The sequence below is a fragment of the Diachasmimorpha longicaudata genome, chromosome 6 (assembly GCF_034640455.1).
Source record: "Diachasmimorpha longicaudata isolate KC_UGA_2023 chromosome 6, iyDiaLong2, whole genome shotgun sequence".
Lineage (NCBI taxonomy): Eukaryota > Metazoa > Arthropoda > Insecta > Hymenoptera > Braconidae > Diachasmimorpha > Diachasmimorpha longicaudata.
Window position 1 is genome coordinate 5,350,539 of NC_087230.1, and position 22,139 is coordinate 5,372,677.

Here is a 22,139-nt window from a genome sequence, read left to right on the forward strand (position 1 = left end):
GATGGATAGGCAGCTGGTTCTTGCAGTTGTGACAGGTGTCCAATGAGAACTGAGATATTTCGAGGTGTAAAATTTTGGAAATTCACTAGCGTTCGATTGTCGGTATTTTGGAACTTGTGACTGACATAATTTTATAGAACTTGTCGTTGTGAATATTTTTGATGGAGAGAAACAGGAAATAAGAGTCTGCAATCATAAGATTTCCCCACCTTCATCCAGATTCGAAGTTGAAAACTTCAAACACTTGCGTCTGTTTGTTCACCAGGCGAGCTCGACTCTGTGCTTTTTCCCCCAAGAATTAATCAACTTAATGTGTCCCGGGCATTAGGATGAATGACTCGGACAGATGTTGACGTCAACTCCACCGAGTTCGATAAATTTCTGCCCCCAACGACTGATAGATCCCGCACGTGCTAGACCCGTCCACTATCTCCAGGAAATTTCTCGTGAATATTTTCAGTCATAAATTCAATATTTCACACATCACTACGGAAGAGGAGGATTTGTATACGTTCCTAGATTTAGCACGACTGAGGATTCCCATTGTCGTCGTCGTCGATACACCCATACGCTTCCTCATGATTTACAACTCGTTGGGAATTCAAGAAGCGAGGAACCAACGGGTGTCAAGATACCCAGGGTGATACATTTTTGGTGGAAATGCACAGCGATGATGGAGCAAATCGTTTATCAGAATTTCAGATGAGAATAGTTTCCGCAATTCTCGGATTTTGAACTGACTCGAGGAACATTACTTGATGAAGGTTGAGAGTTCCGTCTAACCTGACGGAGTTTAAACGAACGATTCAATTATGATGTTCAATTACTGGCTCTTTGGCTTCATGCATTCATTAACAGACCATTATATTTTAGAAAAATAAATTAATTTAGCCAGACATCGAGAGCAGGCTTTGATGCATCATTCATGAGATGTAAAACTGACATTGTATTGTTCTAATTCGATTATTCAAGATGAACGCTGATCAGACTTGATGGCATCCGAAGACAACTCGCATTACCAGACTGATATTGAAATTTTCGGAATCAATTGGAGAATAACTTCTGATTGATGTTAACAGAGGTCAGGTTAATGAACTCTGAATCACGAATTATTTTCAAATGTTACTGCAATGGAAAAATCCTTTTGTACATGAGACACATCAACGAGTTGATGATTGTTTGGTATCAGGATGAGGACGAAACTTTAATCCAGAGCTCTATCCTCAAAAAATATTTTATTGCGACCAAAAATGAAACCAGGTCTCGATCTTTCCTTTATCAGATGTTAAAGTGACATGGCATTAAGTTCATTTTACGACTTCCGCCGAATCAACGAAGGGAAACTCAATTTCTTTTGGTACAGCACTGGATTATCAATCGGATCCTGGAATTATTAGAATAGGGGTAGGAATAATCAAATTGACAATATGAAGTATTCAGAGGATGACTTCTGTAACTCCATGAAGAACGTACTGTCTTTTCCATTTTATTATTATTATTCATACTTCCTCTTCATGCGGAAGGATTCCACGAAGAAGGAATTTAAATTTGTTATTACGAAACGATCTGTGATATTTTCTGCATCAAATTGACCTGATTTTTGTATTACATGAGAATAAACGTCAGTGGAAATTTTTTTTCTTGTTGAAAATTGGATTACCAAGCGAATGTTGGAGTTATAATAATCGAATGAAGAATAATGAAATCGCTAATACGCTGTAGTCAGAGAATGTCTTGAGTAACTCGACGGAAAAGGTCCTGTCTTTCCATTTCATTTTTATTATTCACACTTCAGCTTCATACGAAGGGCTAGCACGCTGACGGAATTTAAATATAGAGGAGTAGAATTCTGAAGTCGTTGGGGAATTCGTCAACTTTCGGGGAATAATTTTATCTTCATTTAAAATTGAAAACTTCAACGACAAGCAGATAACTGAAATTTCAAATATATATCTCGCAATCATCAAAAGTTTTGGATGTTATTTCTGGGAAAATGTAATCGATCCCTTGAGTTACAGGCGGGAGCACAAATGTCGTTGAACAATTGGAGAGGAAACGTCAATCGTAGTCAATATTTTAACGATAAATCACACCAATTATTTTAAGTACGTCAAAATATCTCTGAAATTCCGGAGAAATAGGACTTATGACAAGAGAGTGAAGTTATGAGAAAGATCGAATATTTTTTGAGATTAAAAATCGTGTTCTGATTCACCCGTTCATGAATAATCAGGCGATAATTTATTGATAATGTGTGTGTGTGAGAGGTATGCCTCAGAAATTAAATTTCTCAGATGAAATAATTTTCACCGGATAAATGTAAATTTCATGCTGTTCTTATTCTTCAAAGAGTTCCTATTTTTGGAAAATATGTCCCTCTAGATTTATTTTTTTTGTCACTCAATTAAAAAATCAACTAATGATGAGATAAAAGAAAAAGTCAGATATATATTTCTGCCTGATTATATTTTAAATTTTATTTATCCTCCAATTCATAGCTCATATCAGAGCTGTCACCTAAACAAGCAAATCTCCTTCATATTTGATATTCCAACTAAAGGTACATAAATATGTGTTTTCATTAAAAAAATTCCCAATAAACTATTACCTAAATTTAACATCAATTTGAATCTTCACATAATTCATTTATCCGACCCCAACCAACCTGACAAAATTAGAAAAACATTTCTGGAGTTGTAAAAAAATTTCAGTTACTTTCAAATATATTTTTTCCCTTCTCCCCATTGCCCTAACAAATTTCAATCACCAAACCCTTCCCTCCCTCCCTCTTCATCCCCGAAACCATAACGAATGTTCTTTTCATTCTTCCAGGTAAATCGAGGAGAATGTCTTCGAATTAATAAACCCAATACCAATAACCTTAACTCCAAAAATTGTTTTCCTCCATGTCAGCTCTCGATTAAATACATAACGTATCCCACGTACCATAGTAGCTCGTAACACACCCGCCCATCCACTGACTTCCGTGCAGAAATAAGAAGAAGCCCTCTCAAATTATAACAAGGAGAACAAAGAGGGCGTATCCTCTATATATACCCTCATTTCTCCACTCCTTCGGGGGGTCTTACTTTTACTTCCTTTTTCAATTTCTCCTCATCCAAGATATAATCCGTTAGCTCTCGGAGCCGGATCTTTTCGTGGCCATCCTCCCTCTCCTTCATTCTCTCTGTACACATCCTCCGCGGCAATAAGATCCACCGGGAGTATCTCGGCGCCACGTATTTTCGCGCCAACTAATAGACGGGAACGTTGGAGCTCCCGAAAATTCCAGTGCTCGATATCGTGCGGAATAAACGAACCGCCCCACCCCCTCCTGCCCGCCCTGCCCCTCATTCTAGCGCCGATTGTACATTAGTTTACTGCCTCATGCTACAACCGCCCAATAATAAATATAATACCAAAATGGTGTAACGGAAAATGAAGCAAATGAATTTCAGAAAAAATGTTATTTACGGTCGATAAAGCTTAAGGTCTTCTCACGATCATAACAATTTTTTTTTTAGGTACACTGAATGTTTGCTGTGGGACAGTTTAAAAAAAATGTTCAGGACTTTTGTCAAGGAAAATTGGGAACTTGGTGAGGGGATGAATGAGCAGAGAGGTCAGTGGTACCAGGAAAGAAATTTTAGGTGAAAATTTGACCTCCAGGAGGTGAAACGAGGGACGAAGGTTAGTTTTATCAGAAACATTAGGTCCTCGAGTCCAATTTTTCCTGTAGAACTTGACCTAAAAAGGGGTTATTATCATTTCGGCTCATGTTTCGGCCTCTGGAGGTTCAATTTTTATTCAAAATTTATTTTCGTGTAGGTGCGGTTGTCCCTGTGGATGGTAGCATCCAATTTCCCTTGGACTATCGAACTTGATTTTAAGTTATTAAAGCGCCTCGCGGGTCAAGATTTCAGCCAAATTTCCAGTTCTACTTTTATCATCAGTTTTAATAAGTCCTGAACATTCTCGAGTGAAAATTTATTTCGGGTTGTGATCAAAGTGGTATCAAATCAGACTTGATAATGGGTACAAAAGTGATGAAATAACTAGATGAGATTCTGATCAAATGTGGAATGGTGTGATTGGTTAAAACTTGATCAAATCAAATGAATCTGAATCAGATAACGGATTCTTAAATTATAAACTAATTTGTTTCATGCAATTCATAGCCAACGGCCATATCACTCTGAAACCGCCAGTTCTCGTCCGATCACTGAAGCTAAGCAGGATTGAGCGTGGTTAGTACTTGGATGGGTGACCGCTTGGGAACACCACGTGCCGTTGGCTTTTTTTTTTATTTAACACATTGAAATCCGTGCATACCATTTATTTACACTGTCTATTTAATATTAACTTCTCAACTTACATTTCTTTAAATATAGACAAATTTTAAATATATTGTATTTTGAGGGAAATATGACATTTTATTTAAAAAATAGGACATTTATGTTGAAATTATTTCTATGTACTTAAAGACTGTTCCATTTGCAAATTTGTTCCGTCTATGTATAAGGAGAACTACAGGCAGACCTCCTGAACCTGGTTAATAATTTGGTTCTTCGGATTTGGAAATTCAGGCAGTACCACAGGATGTGGTCAAAGTCCTGAGATTCCACTTCACATGAGCCGAGTGGATCATTTATAATTCCAACCCCGTGTAATGATGCTCTCAGACGGTAATGGTTTGCTAACACGATTGACACTGACAATAGACTCTCCGGCTAAATTACATTGCCTGTATCCAGGGTGTGGAGATTGCCTATAGTCTAATTCAAAGTAATTAGCATCTTTTTTCTCCTGGTTGCTTGTGCTAGAATCATGTTTGTGGTACTAGAGCATCCCTCTGCGTCTCACTAGATCTGATTTCTCTATCGGAATATGATTTTTGAATTTTTTCGTTGAGAGCATTTCATTCGAGACAGAATTTCGAACAAATAACTAAAATCTGTTGTCATAAAGGACGTAAAGGATAACAGTCACCCTCTTGTTCCATCCACTCCGTCCTCTAGCCCTTTGCGCCCTAAACCTCTCTTATAGTACAGAAATAAAGGTGCCATGTCCAGGCGGACATCTCCCATCACAAAATGTCGCAGCCATAGTGGCCGATAGTCATCCAAAATGTCACGCAAACCAGAGGGGACAGCCACCCTCTCGCCCCTCCGGACATATCCTCAAGTTATGAGACGTCTCCACTGGTGCACGTAGTCACCCAGTAGTTGCAGCTCGTTAGGACTTTCGGTCGTTTACCCCCGAGTTAGCCCGGTTTATTCTTGTTCCACCCCATTCCTCCAGCCACCCACTCGCTCACCTTTCCATCTCCCGCTTCAGCTCCTACATAACCGGCGCAGTTTCGCCGGTATTTTCCCGCGTTGGTTCTATTCAACTCAGTGCTGAGGGAGTCGAGCGTCGAGAGGAACTGCCGTCAAATTGGCGGGTAAAGACCTTGCCTTTAAAGGCTAAAGCGTGACTAGCATTGTAGAATAAAGGAAACATAGTCCTGAGTTACGTACGCAAATATTACGTCCCTTGGGACCTGTCTCTTACGCTTTTTCTCATAGTGTGTCGTTGAAAATTTTCCACTCCACCATGGGGAATTTAATTTCCGTAGTTCATGGCTCGGAGCTTTTTTTTTCCTTCATTCTCCTAGGAGCGTAATTATCTTGATTTTTATGGTGTATTTGGTTAGGCGAATGTGGCTTCACATAATTTTAGTTTATTCAGTGGAGCTTTGTGCCACTCGTATGAATTCAAAAGAGGACTCACTGTGGATGGGTTGTATGTGGGGTTGGGAGGGCGGAGGGGGGTTGGCGTCATGGATAATGCGGTTGGAGTTTCTGCTCGCGTTTCGGAGTCATCCGCAAAACATGCATTAGTTATTGTTGGGCGTGAGTGGACAAAAACGAAAGATTATGGCGTAGTGAGCGGTGGTGAATCGGAATATCTTAATTTCTGGGGGTGGTCCGTGGGGGTGCTTATGAATTTTTTAGGGGAGGAGTCGCGTGGGAAGAGCAAATAATGGAGATTCGGTCGATGGGGAATTCAAAGGGTTGCTCCGGGGGGAAGGGCGTTGGTCTGTTGGAGAGATATTGTAATTTGTTTCGAGCTACAGTTGACGGAAGTTTTGGATTATAGGAGGAAAATAGTGGATTGAAGTTTTTCTCGAAAGTTTTTATAGCTGTGGGTTAACAAATTTTGAGAGAATAATTGATAATTGTTTTCATACGCATTATTTATTAGGTCATTTTATAGATTCTTTTTTGCATAAATTATGACGATTCAAGATATTCATCGATACATTTGCATAATATAATTTTGTACGGAAGTTTCAAATAAATATTTTTAGTTGATATAAAACAATTTCTCCTTGATGATAATGAGATATTTTTTGGGAGTAAAAGACCGCCCCAAATGACCCTCATTCCATCATCATTATTAACAAATCAAGCGGGAAATCGTAAAATCAAATTTGATCGCTTACCTGTACCCATTCAAATCCCGAAAGTATCCGACGTGGGAAAAATATGACCCCAACGTCAACCCCACAAAAATAATACTCAACCGGTGTTTCACGATGGGAAACACCCCACACGCGATTACATAATAACCATCTTGAGGGCACACGTTCGAATCTGGAGACCTGGTCATGACACTCTAAAACACGTGTATCCTCTTTTTGCCAGCGCGCCATCAGTGGGTGCGCACGTACAATTTTTTATATAAAAAAAAAAAACAAGAGACCCAAAGAGATGAAGAGAGTAGTACACCGGTGAGGGGTTTGTGAGTGGGCTTATTGGGATCCCATGGAGTACATCTCCACTGTCAGTCTCACGTATCCATCATGAAAGCTCGTGAAAACAAGTTGATCGCCACCGCCAGATGTTTGATGTGTTTCGCTCATTTTATTTATTGTAGATTCCCCACTGGCAGTGTGATAATTCACTAGGTGGTCCACCTCATCCTCGATCCATCAATAAATTCCTCGGAATAACTCATAAAAGGGGTAAAAAAAATACGATGCATCCACGTGCGTGCATAAACTTGATTAAAAATCCGCTCTAACCGTCTGCCCCAGTGTAATAGGCAGATAAAGGAGGCCAATTTCCTCGAATTTCATATGCAATAACGCAAGAGGTAACATAATTCTTCATGTATACGAGCCGTTACGGGTGAGCAAAACAGGCTATTCCCGTGACTCTTGTTGTATCAGGTTTATTTAAAATTCTTCCTGAATTAATTATCCTGCAGCCACTTCTTTCAGACCCCACCGAGATTGTCATAAATAACTTGCGATATCAACCTTTCCCTCCTCTCATTATTCCCAAGCTCAACAACTTCATCCAAATGGTTGGATGAATTTTAAAAAAGTCAGCGTTTTAATCGAATCAGCTCTCACAATTATCCCACTTCAGGTTAATTAACCAACAACAAGAATTCATTCTTGAGCGTTTAATGAAGTTGTTTATCGAACGTATTTAATTCGTGAGTCAGTGGGGGGAAAATATATATTTTTTTCAACCTCGGTGACTCCTCGAATATAATGCTGAAGGATATTACAGAATGCTCCTGGGTAATTCGACCTCTCTCGCTGAATTAATTATCCAAACCCCTTTTCACGAGTGTCATAAAGTACACTCTCACTCGTGTTCTCATTCCTCTTCTCCAACATCTTCATTTGAAGTATGTCAAACATTTGCTTCTGTGTTTCAGTGAGTTATTCACATCTCTCTGAGTTATGATAGTGTCACGAAATTTCGGGGCTTAGATGTCATTCTCCGGGAGCTTTTGAAAGGAAGAATTCGATTTTTTAATTTTAGAATTAGGGGATGAGGAAGCTGATGGGTGATTGGTGCTTACGTGGAGGAAAACGTCTGGGAAAAATTACTGTGCTGGGCACTTGACTGGCAGATTACGGAACGGACACGTAATTTTTAAAGAATCTTTCTCTCTGTGTATCAATATTATCGTAAATTTTGTCAGGTAAAATGGAACGCGAGGCAAAAGAGAGTAGAGAATTTTTTTTTCACCTGATTAGAAAAACGAGAATTAATTACAATGAAATTTTGAAGAAATGTGATTGCAGCTGAATTTTGAAACAATAAATGATTCTCGATGGATTAGTGAGTCTCTTACGTTTCACTTAATCGATATATTAGATACATTAAAAAATAATAACAGAACAGAACAGAGATAAAGACAATTGAAACACAAAAAAAGTGTTTAAAATAGTAAATCAAAGAATTGAATTACGACAACTGAGACTGAATTCACTAGAAATTCCCAAAATAATATTCTGATCTCTTTTACTGCGTGAAAAATTGATAGTGTCATTTAATTTCCTGGGTGTTCACTGTTTTGACCGCAATTGTTCGTAGTGATGACAGTTAGTGGCTTTTCTCGCAGGTGATTGGAAGGCTCTCGCTGACGTTGCATACACGATAGTTTCACCGTTTTATACCCCAAAGCCATCAATTCCCCGAGCTTTACTCACTGAACATCTCAGCACAGACCATCATTATATGCTGTGGTGTACGATGAGACATTTTATTCGTCACACTGGATAACATTGCTGACTACTTGGCGTCCTTCCACATTTTGCCCGCCGGCCACCAATCGACCTTCTCTCCTTGTTTGGGATGACACGATCGCAACTGCCACTGTTCACTGGTTTTTTCCGAGGGGATGATTTTTTTTTATCATCGGAGATGCATACCTCGGGTATGAATTTATTAATGGGGTTTCTTGCGGTTCGGGGAGCATGTAACCACCTTGTATGGGGATGAACAAAGCTGATTGATGATTTTAGAGGGGACTGGAACGACGATTGATGCATCAAAATTTTTAGGAAAAATGGGGGTTTTGCGGTGGAGACTTGTACGGTTTTTTATGGGTAATTATGGAGAGCTGAGGGATCGCGAGAGTTGGTAGGGGTTTTGAGATTATAATGAAGGCAGGTCTTGGGGGGATAATTAAATGTCCTTTGTGGTGGGTGATGGAAAGGGTGATTTATTGGCTCAGGTGCGGACTTCGGCGCTTGAGAAGATTAGTTAGGCGACGTGTCTTGGATCTGTAGTGGAAGGGCTTCATCGGAGATGGAGTTGAGGAGCTTGATGGCAGATTGAGATATGCTAACCTTCGTCAGGGAAATTCAAGAAAAAATCAGAATCGTAGGGGTCTCAATTCGCGGGATGTATTGGGTACTCGTGACTGTTTTTGGATGAGTTTTTTTGAAAATTGCCAGGTGAAACACTTCGGGAATTTTACCATTGGAAACTCATTTATTGATGAAGACATCGAAGAACAGAATTAACTTTGGATTATTTCAGAAAAATCGGAGAAGATCATAAAAATTCAGATCGTTTTATTCGTGAATGTTCAGTTACTTGGTTAATCTTTGCAATTTGATAACGGATATTCATATTTTATTTGAAATCCAGGGAGCATGAGGAATCTTCTTCTTGCTCTTGCTCAATAATTCAAAATTAGTCCGAATTTATCATGAAATTTGAAATTTCATGATGTCTTTCTCCTCTGGAATAGATTGAGTGAGTCCAACTGAAAATAAATTGCAGAATCAATTTGCAAAGAATTTAATCCGATCGGAATTCATTTAGTTCTCAAATTCATACATGAAACGGTTTCCTTTTCCTTAATATTCTGCCCTTTATTTTCTTAAAAAAACGTCCCTGTGTTCAGTATCGATGCAGAAAATATAGAATCCTTACCGCAACGCAACGTAATAGTCACAAGACAAGATAATCAAAGTTCAAACGATTAAAATACGTCTCATTAACAGACATTCACTTTCATTTAAATCCCCAGTTGATTTCGATGGAGCAATAAAGGCGAAAAAAACTCGGAATGTCACAGAGAACTTAATTAAAATCGCTGAATTAATTTAGAATATTGCATGCTCGATCTTGCGATACAAAATGATCATGTGAATTTCAACATCTACAATCTCACCTCTTCCCCACCCCACAAATGCAGGCGACTAAAAATCAGACAATGAAAACTCATCTTTTTAGCCACCATTCGCCCCCGAAAACGTGAAAAAAAATCTCGACTCGACAATAAAAATAATTATATGAAATTCAACCCGTTCAATCCAATAATCCTGACCCCTCGCATCAATGGAAATAAACAGAATTCGCATAATTAAAACGCGTTTCATTAGCCAACATTCACATCCAAATACAATTACCCCAGAATGAAGTCTCCATTTCAGATAATTACCAGCAGCTTATTCATCGTGAAGTCCTTGGAAACAAAAATTATTCAAAATGTGAAAGAGCAAAATAGCCACTACAAAAATATTCACCGTATGGTTCACAGTAAGAGGATGAGATCTAACCCGGGAAAAAGTGCCCCTACACCGGGAAAATAGCGTCACATGCAAATTTTCCAGAGAGTGAATTAAACATACGGAGGAAAAAGCTAGTTCGCAGTGTCAAGGGAGATGGTATATACGAGATGGTGCAACATTACCCTGACTTTTTATTTTTTAATTTTACAGTCCTCGATCTCTCGCTCCCACTTGTCTCCCCCACTCCCGGCCTCACCGTACCCTGTGCCGAGCCCGATTTTTTTTTAATAATCCAAAGAACAGGGTACCCGGGCTGGGGGTCAATTAAGGCGAACCACTTCGTGTGAATTGTAAAAAATTCATCGATAGCGCATATCGGGGTCATAGAATGAGCGAGAGGGACGAATAGCGGCAGTGGAAAATGAATATTCAAGAAAACTTTTCCGTCGCATTTTCAATTCCCCTGTGTGCCTCAGTGTTATCCCACTTTTTCGGTCCAAATGGCGAAACAAGTGGGAAATAAAAAAAAATTCCCAGACAAGAGAGTGGAGACACATCAGAGTGACTGGATACGTGTGAAAGAGTCGCCAGTGTAAATGCTATGTACGATCTCACTCATTAAGTGTTGGATATAATAAACTGGAATAATGATATTATTCGAGCCGGGGTCGCGGGAAAATGCAAATTTATTTGGGTATTGCATGCTTAATGAGAGCAGGAGACGAGCGGAACAAAAAATATTGACAAAATACGAAACGCACGACGTCTCATACGGAGAGAGAAATAAGAGGATTTTTATCGCGTGATTCCGGTAAAAATTACTGTGCTGTCTTACAATGTCGGCACAAGCTGCAGGGACAAAATGAGGGATTATGTTTTCTGAGAAGCCTAAAGCTCCTTCGAACAACTTGAGGATTTTGTTTTTTTAAGTTTTGAATTTTCCATATCGATTATCATATATATTGCGAATTATATAACAATATTGACCTGAGAACTTCAATTCCATGCAATGCTTCAGAATCCACCTGATTTTTCACTAAAAAATTGAAATTTCGGCAGGAGCACCAATGATATCTTGAATTTTTCCGAATTGCTAGAATATCCCAGGAATTGTTGTTCCCTTTGTTGTTCTCTTCGCGGAAAAATGCAAATTTATTCGGTTATTTCAGGTGACAATTTTCCCGGAGAAATGCAGGATGAAGAAAGGATGAAGAAACTGACAAAATGGGAAACGCACGAAATCTCATTCACAGTGAACCTTGTCTCCAGATAGTGATTTCTGCGCCAATAAAACAACGCACATTCCTGAGCACTCGACGCGCCAAAAGTTCATTACGCGTTACACGCTTTTACCATTTAATCTTCACCAGACTAAAAAACCCCCACGTGTTTGGACAAGAGAATAAACAAAAAAAATTGCAGTCTGGTTTGATCAATTTTATATTTAAATCGACATTCGCGTTTTTGTTGGTCGTGAATTGCTTTCTTAATTAAATAATTTGAATGAAAATAAAAAGGTGTTAATTAAGCATTCACCAGTCAATTGGCTGGAGTAAAAATTTCAATGAAGAATTTAATTCAAATTACAGAAATGGTCTTGATAAAATTATCATCACCCCACGCGCACGAGGCAAATAAAATGAGTGAAAAAAAGGCGGTAAATTAATGACCGAGAGAGGAGATAATTCGACGTTAATGTATTTTTATCTCAGGTAAGGAGAGTGTGGGGAGGGGGAACGAGGTCAGGACGAAATTGGACTTTGTATTTTTGTTCCTTTTGTCTCAGTCCCAGGTATATGTATAGTCAAGGTATTTAACCCGCTGGCGTTAACCATGGGAAGATCCCTGAATTCTCTTCAAAACAACCGAGCATAAATTCCCCAAAAAGACGCGAAGAGATATTCCATATTATCACTGAAAACACGTGTTTTCTCCCGTAAAACTACACTCCAATAAAATTAAATGTCGCCATTAATTAAAGCCACAGTGAACCATTCCAATTAATTAGAGTAATATAACAAACTTGCCATTAGTTAAATATTCATTATAACTCTTTCTCCATCGGTGAAAAGCCTGTTTGGGTCGATCACATTTTTTTGAGGAATATTCCTGTTTCGATGGAAATGAAAAAAAATCTATGTTGCAAAAATCTATCAACGATGTTAAAACCCTCATGAAAACTTTTGATTGAACTGCTATCGAATTATTCGTCCGTTGTTTCAGTTCTGTTATTTAAATCGTCGATTCACATAACAGAAATTACTTCAGAAACATATGACGTAATCTTGTAAAACATCTTTTATGACGTAGGTTCAGCAAACACCACTATGAACCGAGTTATACCGAATAATTCCAATGAATGTACGGAAAAAATTCAACTGCACAGAGAGAAAAAATCGTAATATGAGGACAATATTTGCTGCAGACAGATAAATTATTTTCAATGGTTTAAATCCCAAAATGTTAGCCCTTCACGGATTTCAAAGAAATTATTCATCCCCTTTGCATCATGGATATTGGAAAATACGTGGGGTAAAATCGATAAAGCTCTGATAATTAAAATTAGTGAGGATTATTAGCCAGAATGATCAGCCGAATTTCTAGAAAACTTGATCGCGTCTGGAATCGTCAGGTTTCCCTCAATTTAATTATCGTTTTTGCCTAAAAAATCGAAACTCAACACAATTTTATCGTAAAACTGACCTTTCTGTTGAAGTCAAAGATTAAAATATTAATTTTAAATCTAAATTAAAGAATTTTCTGTTTGGCTCATTTTCAAACGTCCAAGTAAAATTGGACCTCCTGAAAAGTCGACAACTGCCATGTTTTCCGCGCCGGACACAAAAACAATAAAAAATAAAATAAAATCTCGTGAGTATCGTCGAGCCGAGGACCCCAGACCGTCTCAGATTTCACACCTCCCCAGTTAAAAAATTCAAAAGCCGCAATGACTAGGATTTCACACCATCCTTTCCCACCGTGATTATAACATTACACGTTATTGAGGTGCAGAAAGAAGCCCCTGATGTGTGTATCGACTCATCATTAATCATTCTCTCGATTATAAATGCGCCCTACGATTCACATACACCAGTCTACAAAACCAATGATGACGTGGCATTCATTTTTCAGTTGACCATCCGTTGAAATTCAGAGATCTTCATCTACAGTCCTCGTCCGATCACTCATCACAAAATGATTCGCCGATAACAATAGTCCTCATGCGCACTGGCATCTCCATCTCCCTGCGATTCCACTACGGAAAATCTAATAATAAACTTGTGGTGATGACACTGACGACTGACTTATTGACCAGTGTCCTAGACCGATTAATTAAAATGATTGAGAGGGACACATCGTCCAATACAAATCAAGTAGATTTCACTAAACTGCAACTGAAAAGTTAACACGTCTTCGTCGGTTGATTAATTATTCCTGTAGTCATGAGTGAATTAACCGGAAAATGAATGAGGGATTTTGTCACCAGCAAGAGTGATCTCATAGTACAATAAATTCAATGTATAAAGGCCTGAGATAAGATCGAATGGTTTTTACTCCTTTCAATATTCTCCAACGCCTCCTCTTGTCTGGTAATTTCTCAATGACTTTTCTCTCCCCGTTGACCCCAGTCGCCGACCAAATCCATTTGCTAACAATAACTAATCCTTTCCATCAGCGTATGTAAAACCACGTAATAAACTTGTCCCGAAGATCCTAAAGGATGACTTATCGGCCAGTGTACTGGAGCGAGTAAACAAAATGAGTCAACGGCTCGTAACCTTCAAATGGGCCAGCGAGGACTCGTCATAAATCGGTTGTGAATGGTACTTTCATCGTGAGGAGGGCCCACAGAGGCGGAAACCTTGGGTGGCTCCATCCCCACGACTCCAGCACTCTCACCATTCCCTCCTGTCTCGTTTCACCTATCCAACGTTAAAAAACATTTTTCGTCTCTTCACAAGAATCGTGTGTGGCGACTTGCCATCCCCTTCCATTACATACTCAAATGTGTACGTGGGTAGCCAGTTGTATACGCAAAGGAGAGGCGTCTGGCAACGGGCAGACACCAGTAGACGGGGTGGAGCAATGAAGGAGGGAACCCTGGAGTAATGTGAAATAAGAAAAACCACCGAAAATAAAAGGTATGAGGTGAAGTGGTGTGGCTGAACGATGTAGAGTTGAGAGAGTGTGCGGTTTTGGCCATTGCCAGAAGGTCCCCCGCTGAGGACCATGAGGATATCTTCAAAAGACGCCGCTGGCGTACACCGTCTATCCTCTTTTTTTTCACGAGAACGAGAACTTTCTCCCTTTTATTATCATTTTTTTTTTCTCTCTATTCAAAATTTTTCGAGACCTGCAGTCGTCCTTACGCTTCACAGACATCAACCGTCTGGCCTCCGGTGGGTAATAAATCACACGGAGGGTGGGGAATTATTCGTAGACAAAAGCCGGAAAAATTGAGGAGAGCATCGATTACTGGGGGCTTTGGCGCCCGCTTCGGGAAGATGACGTTGTCAATTTTTTTTTGGGAATGCGGGCACGCGTAGGGCGCCTGGTGAGGTTTTTTTCAAAATCGGACATGATGGTAATGGGGAGGGGAGGGGATAACAGGTGGGTAATGGAAAGTCGCGGCACTGGGCAGGGGGGGGAATGACGGTGGAAATCATTTTAGTACTGTGGCTTTTGTTATTATGAGGTGACTTTGTTTTGGGGGTTTTTGGATTTGTGATCTGCCTATTTCTATGGCGCGATGGCGTTTGTGACTTTTTGGACTTTGTTGGTATAATTATTATGCCGGCAAGTTTCTTTCCGATAATAATTAGTTTAATTTTTCGATCAATTGAGGTGTTACCGGCAGAAAGGTAGTTCTGTATTCAATAGGTAGGGATTTGTGGTGGCAAATTGTCCATAAAGTTCATTATAGTTTTTAGGAGTTGCGTTAATTATTTAAGTGCGTGGATTATTCAAGTTTTTTTGGATCAACACCTCAAAATTTCACAGGAATATGGCGTTAAATGAGAAATTCCTGTAATTTTTTTTCACTTTTCACCACTATTTGGTAAATAATTAAACTGAAATTGATATTTTTCACGAATTTCTCCATGAAATTATGAATTTTGAATGATAAAATTCTTTGTTTTAATTAAAAAATTTGAAAGTGCGGAAACAGGCCTTGGGATGTATAATAATACTTTTCATAGGATAATTGCGGGCTTCATGATGAGTCAAACATTTTAGCTCTCAATCTGGTGAGCTTTGTCGGACCCAGGCTTTCAATGGGGAGCTGGGAAAATTCCGACTGATTGTGCTCCAGATATCACTGGTGGAACGGTAATACATTAATATTTTTAATTCGTTAAAAAGGGCTCAGCCACCTGCCTCAGGCGCACGAGAGTGGAGCACCTGAGTTTTTTTACGCTTCTTCTTCCATCGCCACTGCTGGACTCTCTCAAAGAAGAATATTAATTCGTTTCAGGGATAGTAATATAAATATTAATAGAAGATTAATCGAATCTGCGTAAAATAATCGGTTTCCCGGCAGAATTTCTGTGAGTTTGCGAGGGCGGATATAAATGAGAAGAATTCCGCAGCAAAAAAAATACATAAAACCGAAAAGCTCTATCAATCTTTCATAAATCAACAGAAGATTTCGTATTATGTTTGAAAATTGGATAAAAATCAATTTCGTCGTGAAATTCGCAATTACACGGACCGAGAAGTTCTTCAAAAATTACGCGCCTGTTCCGTAATCTGCCAGTGTCAAAACAATATTCAGTAAAAATTACAGAACAGTTCCGCACTTTTCTCAGTAAACATTCAGCGAAAAAATGCATATCTATTCCGTAATTTTTACTGAATATTGTTTTGACTGTCAGATGACGGACCAGACACGTCATTTTCAAAGAACTTTTCTCTCCGTGTAGTTCCCTGAGTTCCCCTCAACTCAAAAGAATTTATTTCATTGTCTATTAAATAATCAACTATTCAAATTCCATGTACTGAATTTACACAGATTATGTACTTCCAATCCCATCAGTAAAATTTTATTTTCCGTTACATCACAAGCAAACATTATTATAATATTTTCCCAAGTGATATCTCCTAGGGATTCGTCCTTTTACCTCATCCCTCCGATTTACATACTCCAAATTGCCATGCATGGATTATAAGATGAAAGCAAGGAATACCTGAGCCCTCCCGTGAAGATTTCCACGACATTCTCCATCCTCATCCTGGCATTTTTATTTTCCTCTCTCTCACTCATCCTGACGTAGAGATGGAATTGCCCTTGGGGACCTGCCTACGCGTATTTACGTGACCATGTGTACGGGATGTTCGCACGCCTCAGGCCCACAGGTCCCCCTCCCTTCGCTGAGCCACCTCATCGCTGTCTCACTGGTTCAGCGCTTTTTCCTTGTCCCCTTGTACCTACTCCTTTAACCACCCACTTTTACTTCTTCACTAGCTCCTCGCATAACTCGACTCACGCAAATAGGTATTAACATATCCGAGTGAGAGAAAGACCACTGTAATTACGTGCGTAATTACACGGGCGTGGCACATACCTCCATGTATATCTTATGATGCTTGACGCTATTGCGAAAAGGGTCATCACTGCGACATACTCTGTCATTCTTTTTTCCCGGCTCTGATGGTATTTTTTTCTTTACGTTTGAATTAATTATAGATGTGTTCATTGGACTTGGGTAGTACGCAAGAGGGGAGAGAAGAATTGAAAATTGATTCGTTTGTTTGTGTTTAAGTGTCCCACAGGGAGAGAAAAGTGCGTAAAAAATAACTGTGCTGGTCAGTAAAATCGAAGTGCAACATGCAAGAATACTGAAATTTGTTTGACTCAGACATAAAAATTCCTGTCAATAGTGTAAATTTTGTAATTAATGACACCTGGTTTCGTAAAATTGACTAAACAGTACTATCAAATTTGAATGTCTATTATTTTTTATTTGAAGTTAAATGAAAAATTGATAGAAATGTTTTAAAAATTTTTACGAGGCCGACATTGAAGTTTTCTTACGTTGCAGGGAGAGAAAAATTCATTAAAAATTACGTTCCTGTTCTGTAATCTGTCAGTCACAATAATACCCGGTAAAAATTATGAAACAGTTACGTCCTTTTTTAATGAACTTTAAGGAAAAAGTCCAGAACGTTCTAGAAAAATTTCCGACAATTCCACCCACCTCACACCCTCCACAACACCAACAAACCACATTCTCTCAAAATAATAATCATTTACTCGACCAGATAAATTCCAAACATAACCGCTATTGCCCCACAAATCTTTAACTACAAGCCATACAATTAATTATGTTTATGACATGGTCCATAGTGACTAAGCCATGCAGTGAGATATGAATCTTCCAGCTCGTTGGTCGTACACAACGGAGCGTTACGTACAGATTTGCGCGCTCGAGGGCAAAAGGGGTTGCTCCATTCGTACGTATAAACCACAGTGGGGTCTAAATTTCCTCCCTTCACAAATAGCCCCCTCCCCTCTCTCGTCGTTGGGATATTTTTCCTCCACCAATTCGCCACATATATTCCAAACCCGTCGAAATATTTTTCCTCCTGCTCATTTCCTATGGACCTCCCCACGTTTTTCCAACCACCCCTGCCCCCCCTCCCCCTCCCCGCCCACACACACATCTATAGATTATACATCACGTAACCTCCATTGTTATGGATGGGTTACGGTATTTTGTTGCGTCCGTTGTACGTGACGTTTTGCCAACCAAGGCGAGAACGATCGCTTTTGGTGCTCTGGCATTCGCCATCGTAGAAATACACCCTTGACAAATAAAAAAAAAAATGTATAGAAGAGGTGAAAATACACCCGTTGGGCGAGAGTCCCGGAACCGAGGGGTGGCCGTATGTCATGACGTATAACCCCCGTGTTACTATTGAGGCAGCATGGCTCATCGCCGCGGGTAGAACCTATATGTTATTTATGGAGCGTGATCGAGAAACAAAGAAAATAGAGGAATTTTCAAAAAATCGGGTGGAAATAATAACAAAAGGAGAAAATAAAGCAACAGTCGGGAGAGGAAAAATGAAGCGACGTGAGTCATTAAGCTCTTGCCAACGGGTTGTTTCAGCGTGTTGGTTGGTTGTGGGGCTATGGGCATCAAAGGGGAAATGTTTTTGGTGGATGGAAAAAAAAATTGATCCGATAGACGTGGAGCAATTCGAAGAGCTGTGGAGGATGATTGTTTTTCGGTCCGACGATTTTTGATAAAGTGGAGGGAAGAATTTGGGAGATTGATTTTTTTATTGATACGCGGAATATCTTCTTGAAATTTATGGGTGGGTAGGGGGTATAGGGGTGGTGGTTTGAGAGGTGGATTTGTTTTTTAGAGTGAACAGAGTCGATAGAGAGGGACAATTAAATGGAAAAGTCATTTTATCAAGCGATGAAATACATTTTTTGAGCTTTTTTTGGTGCATTATATCAGTTCGAGGAGTGGTCCCTACGTTACGATTAATCGGCTGCATTCGGCGCTCATCGTTAGCCAATCACAATGAGTTACCGAAAAATTGTTGTGTGGCACAGTAAAAATTAAAATAAGGCCCAATAAAATAAACCGCCCTTCATAGGATTTCTATCAATTTTTTATCTAAATACTATACTGCTGTTTAGTAAATTTTACGAAGCCACATATCATTAATTTAAAAATTCCTTCCAAAATTCACGATATTGATAGGAACTTTTACGTGTAAGTAAAAGACATTCCAGTATTTTAATATATTGCGCCTCGATGTCAGGGCCCGGTACAGTAATTTTTCGGAGCCTTTTCTCTCCGTGACCTCTCCTCGCGACTTGACATTCCAAAAAACCCCTAATTTCTGAGAATCTACAACTCACCGAAAATACCTGACTCCCAATAAGATTCTTTCACCCCCAAGTGATTTAAATCTGTCAAACGTACTGACAGATCATTTGAAATAGTGACCCCTTCATTGGCCGAACATTTTAGTTCGATCAAACGTCCTTCCCATTACCTCAACTCATCAATACTCAACAGCTAATCAATCACAGCGCCAGTTAAGAAGCCCGATCTGATGCAAATGAATCGTTCCACCTCGTCTGCCAGTACTGAAACCCATCCAATAACTGAATTGATCTGACAATTGTGTGTTTATTCATGTAATATGAGTCTACCGCTGATCAGTCTTTTCTGAACGTTCACGTATCGATTGGCGCCAAATCGCTGCTCTGATTCAATCAGTCCTACGATTCACGACGATTGAAATTTCACGCCTGGCAACTCGTAGTTCGATAGAAAAGAAATCGGCAATGGCATTAGTTGATCACTACGTGTAGTCGCAGTGAGATAATGCATGTCCAACATCAAACAGATTGGTTACAAGTGTTTCAAATTTGGTGAATAATACTCGGTGGAGATTGGATTGAGCGAACGAGCGTCATGGAATGATCTGTTTGCATTCACCACGTTATAATGATTTTGGTATGATGATAGTGGTAATGGGTGATGCGGGGAGAGCCAGTGGTGCATGAAATACAAACGAAATCATTTCAATTACATCTATGAAATGGATGATGAGTGTGTCGAATAGGCTGTGACGGTGCAGGGGATTTAGATTGGATAAACTGAGTGAAATGGAATTCGGAGATTAATCGTGATGGATTGAACAATTGCGATAGTTTTAGTCTTGGTTGAACTGATTCCTGATGTATTTCGATTGATTGAAAACTCTTATAGGGCAACTCTCATTAGTTAATTGCTTCCTGTAAATATTTTTCTGTTGAATGTGTTTGTAAAGATTAACGAAGATGGGATGAATAGAAATATGACTGAAGTGAGGAAGTTTAGAGGTTTTGATTTGGTTATTAAGTTTCTGGACAATTAGGAGATTGCAATGTCGAAGTGGGAATGTTGTGGAAGTCTGAACTTTTGTTTTAAGAATTCACTGTAGCACAGCACCAATTAATGTGAATGGGATGCTACTCTTTCATCGTTTGATGAGTCACTATTTTCTGGCGTCGATGACTTCTCTTATTAATGGGAACAGGTTTTAATCATCTGTCGTATCGAATGGTTTCAGCACTTGATCGAGATCATACAAGATCCTGATTTATCATCAGGCCTCACCTGATCAAGTCCTGCTCTGTAGTTTTCTAATTGATATTTTGTATTGAGGAAACATTATCTGAAAGCATCAGGGTTTTCTTGTGATTACTGATGAATTTATGCCGCTGTTGGATAAAAAATAAAAAAATCCTTTATCTTGGGAAACCGAGCAGCAAAATCTTTCAATCTCCCAACAACGAACGGGGCCTCATCGATGGCCGGGCCGGAAGTTCCGAGATGAAGCATCAGCACTGAAAGATTTCCGCCCTGGATATCAACCCCAAAATGGATTTGTCCAACGTTTCTTGTGACTTGTCAGATGTGCCAATCACTTCCGAGCTGACTATCTACTAAATAAAATATTATTTTGTGGCTCCCACGTCAGTTGCCATTGTTTATAGTTATAAATAAAAACAATTCGCCCGAAATACAACACCCCAAAAAAATAATTTCTGGATCAAAAAGCGTATATTCTCGTTCATTTTTCGATACAATTTACGGTGTGTTGGAGGTTTTTTTCGATTACCACAGTGATAGGCAGAAAAGGTGGCAAAACACGACTGCGGTATGCGCCGAGAACCGCTGGAAGAGTGGATGAGCACACACCAGGCGGGCATCAACAAAAAAGTTAATTACAAAATCATCTCCTCACCCCAAGGGAACCACATCGACGTATTGGAAACTGTATAACCCCATGGCAAGACCTATTTCTTCTCCTCTCTCGATATTCAGTGCCAATCTCGTTCGGCCCGGTATAATAATGTGGGTTCTTGTACTCCGAACGAGCGAGAATGCAAATTATTTCACCGCTGGATAAACTTTCAGCTGCCGCTGTATGCAGTACCATGTTTGTTTGGAATTTGGCAAATGGTTGGAATGTTTTTTTCACCTGGAATACAATGGACGCTGTTTCTTCTCTCGTTGGTGATTTTTTTGCCCACTTCGATGCTTTAGGCGCAACAATAGAGTCAATGCGCGGTTAAATTTTTGGGGAAGCTCATTAAGCGAGCACTCGATTTAAATTTTTTCGATCATTTGATGGGAAATTCATTGGGACGGATGGAAGGAGTTTTCGAATATCCCGCGGGCAATGTTCTACACTCGGTTGAATCGATTATTTCAGTCACTCAAGCCATGATTAATTAATGTGGAATCCCGTTGCAGGTTCGAGTCCGTGAGGATCATCATCGGGGGAAATAATGAACCGGTGGAGATTTATCTGGTTAGATCGATCTTTGGATCAATACACATGTCAGTCACGACTCAAGATTCGGGGGGAATAGGTAAGTAATCGGTCTAGACACTCTTCCGCTCTCAATCCCCCAAATTTTCTCAAGAAAATTGAATCTCAGGGAGACAGTTTTGTTTCGGGATTTGGAAGTGATTTTGGAGCGTAGAAACAATTGGTCAACTTTATAAAAATTATTGAAGGTTCCCAATTTGACTGAATATTGTTTCAGCGAATTTATGAAAATTTACATCTTAAAAAAACGGATGAATTCTCTTGAAAAGCGCAATCGCATCTCAGAAAGATTGATCGCCACCGTATTGTTCATCCGGAAATCGTGAATATCCATCGTACCGGAGACAAATGAGTACTGTGTCATTTATTTGAGTGACTGGAGCCACCCGTGGTTGCCCAGCTGGTTGCCAGCATTGCCGATACTAATACCCAGATATACGTCATACACGTGTTACGCATATACATGAAACGTTGT

General features: G+C 39.5%; 1 non-coding gene across 1 annotated transcript; it reads left to right on the forward strand.

Annotated features, from left to right (window-relative positions):
* The first annotated feature begins 4,177 nt into the window (after positions 1–4,177).
* LOC135164155 (5S ribosomal RNA) lies at positions 4,178–4,296 on the forward strand. The gene has a single exon (XR_010299238.1). It is a non-coding gene; the product is annotated as a 5S ribosomal RNA (ribosomal RNA).
* The last annotated feature ends 17,843 nt before the right edge of the window (positions 4,297–22,139 follow it).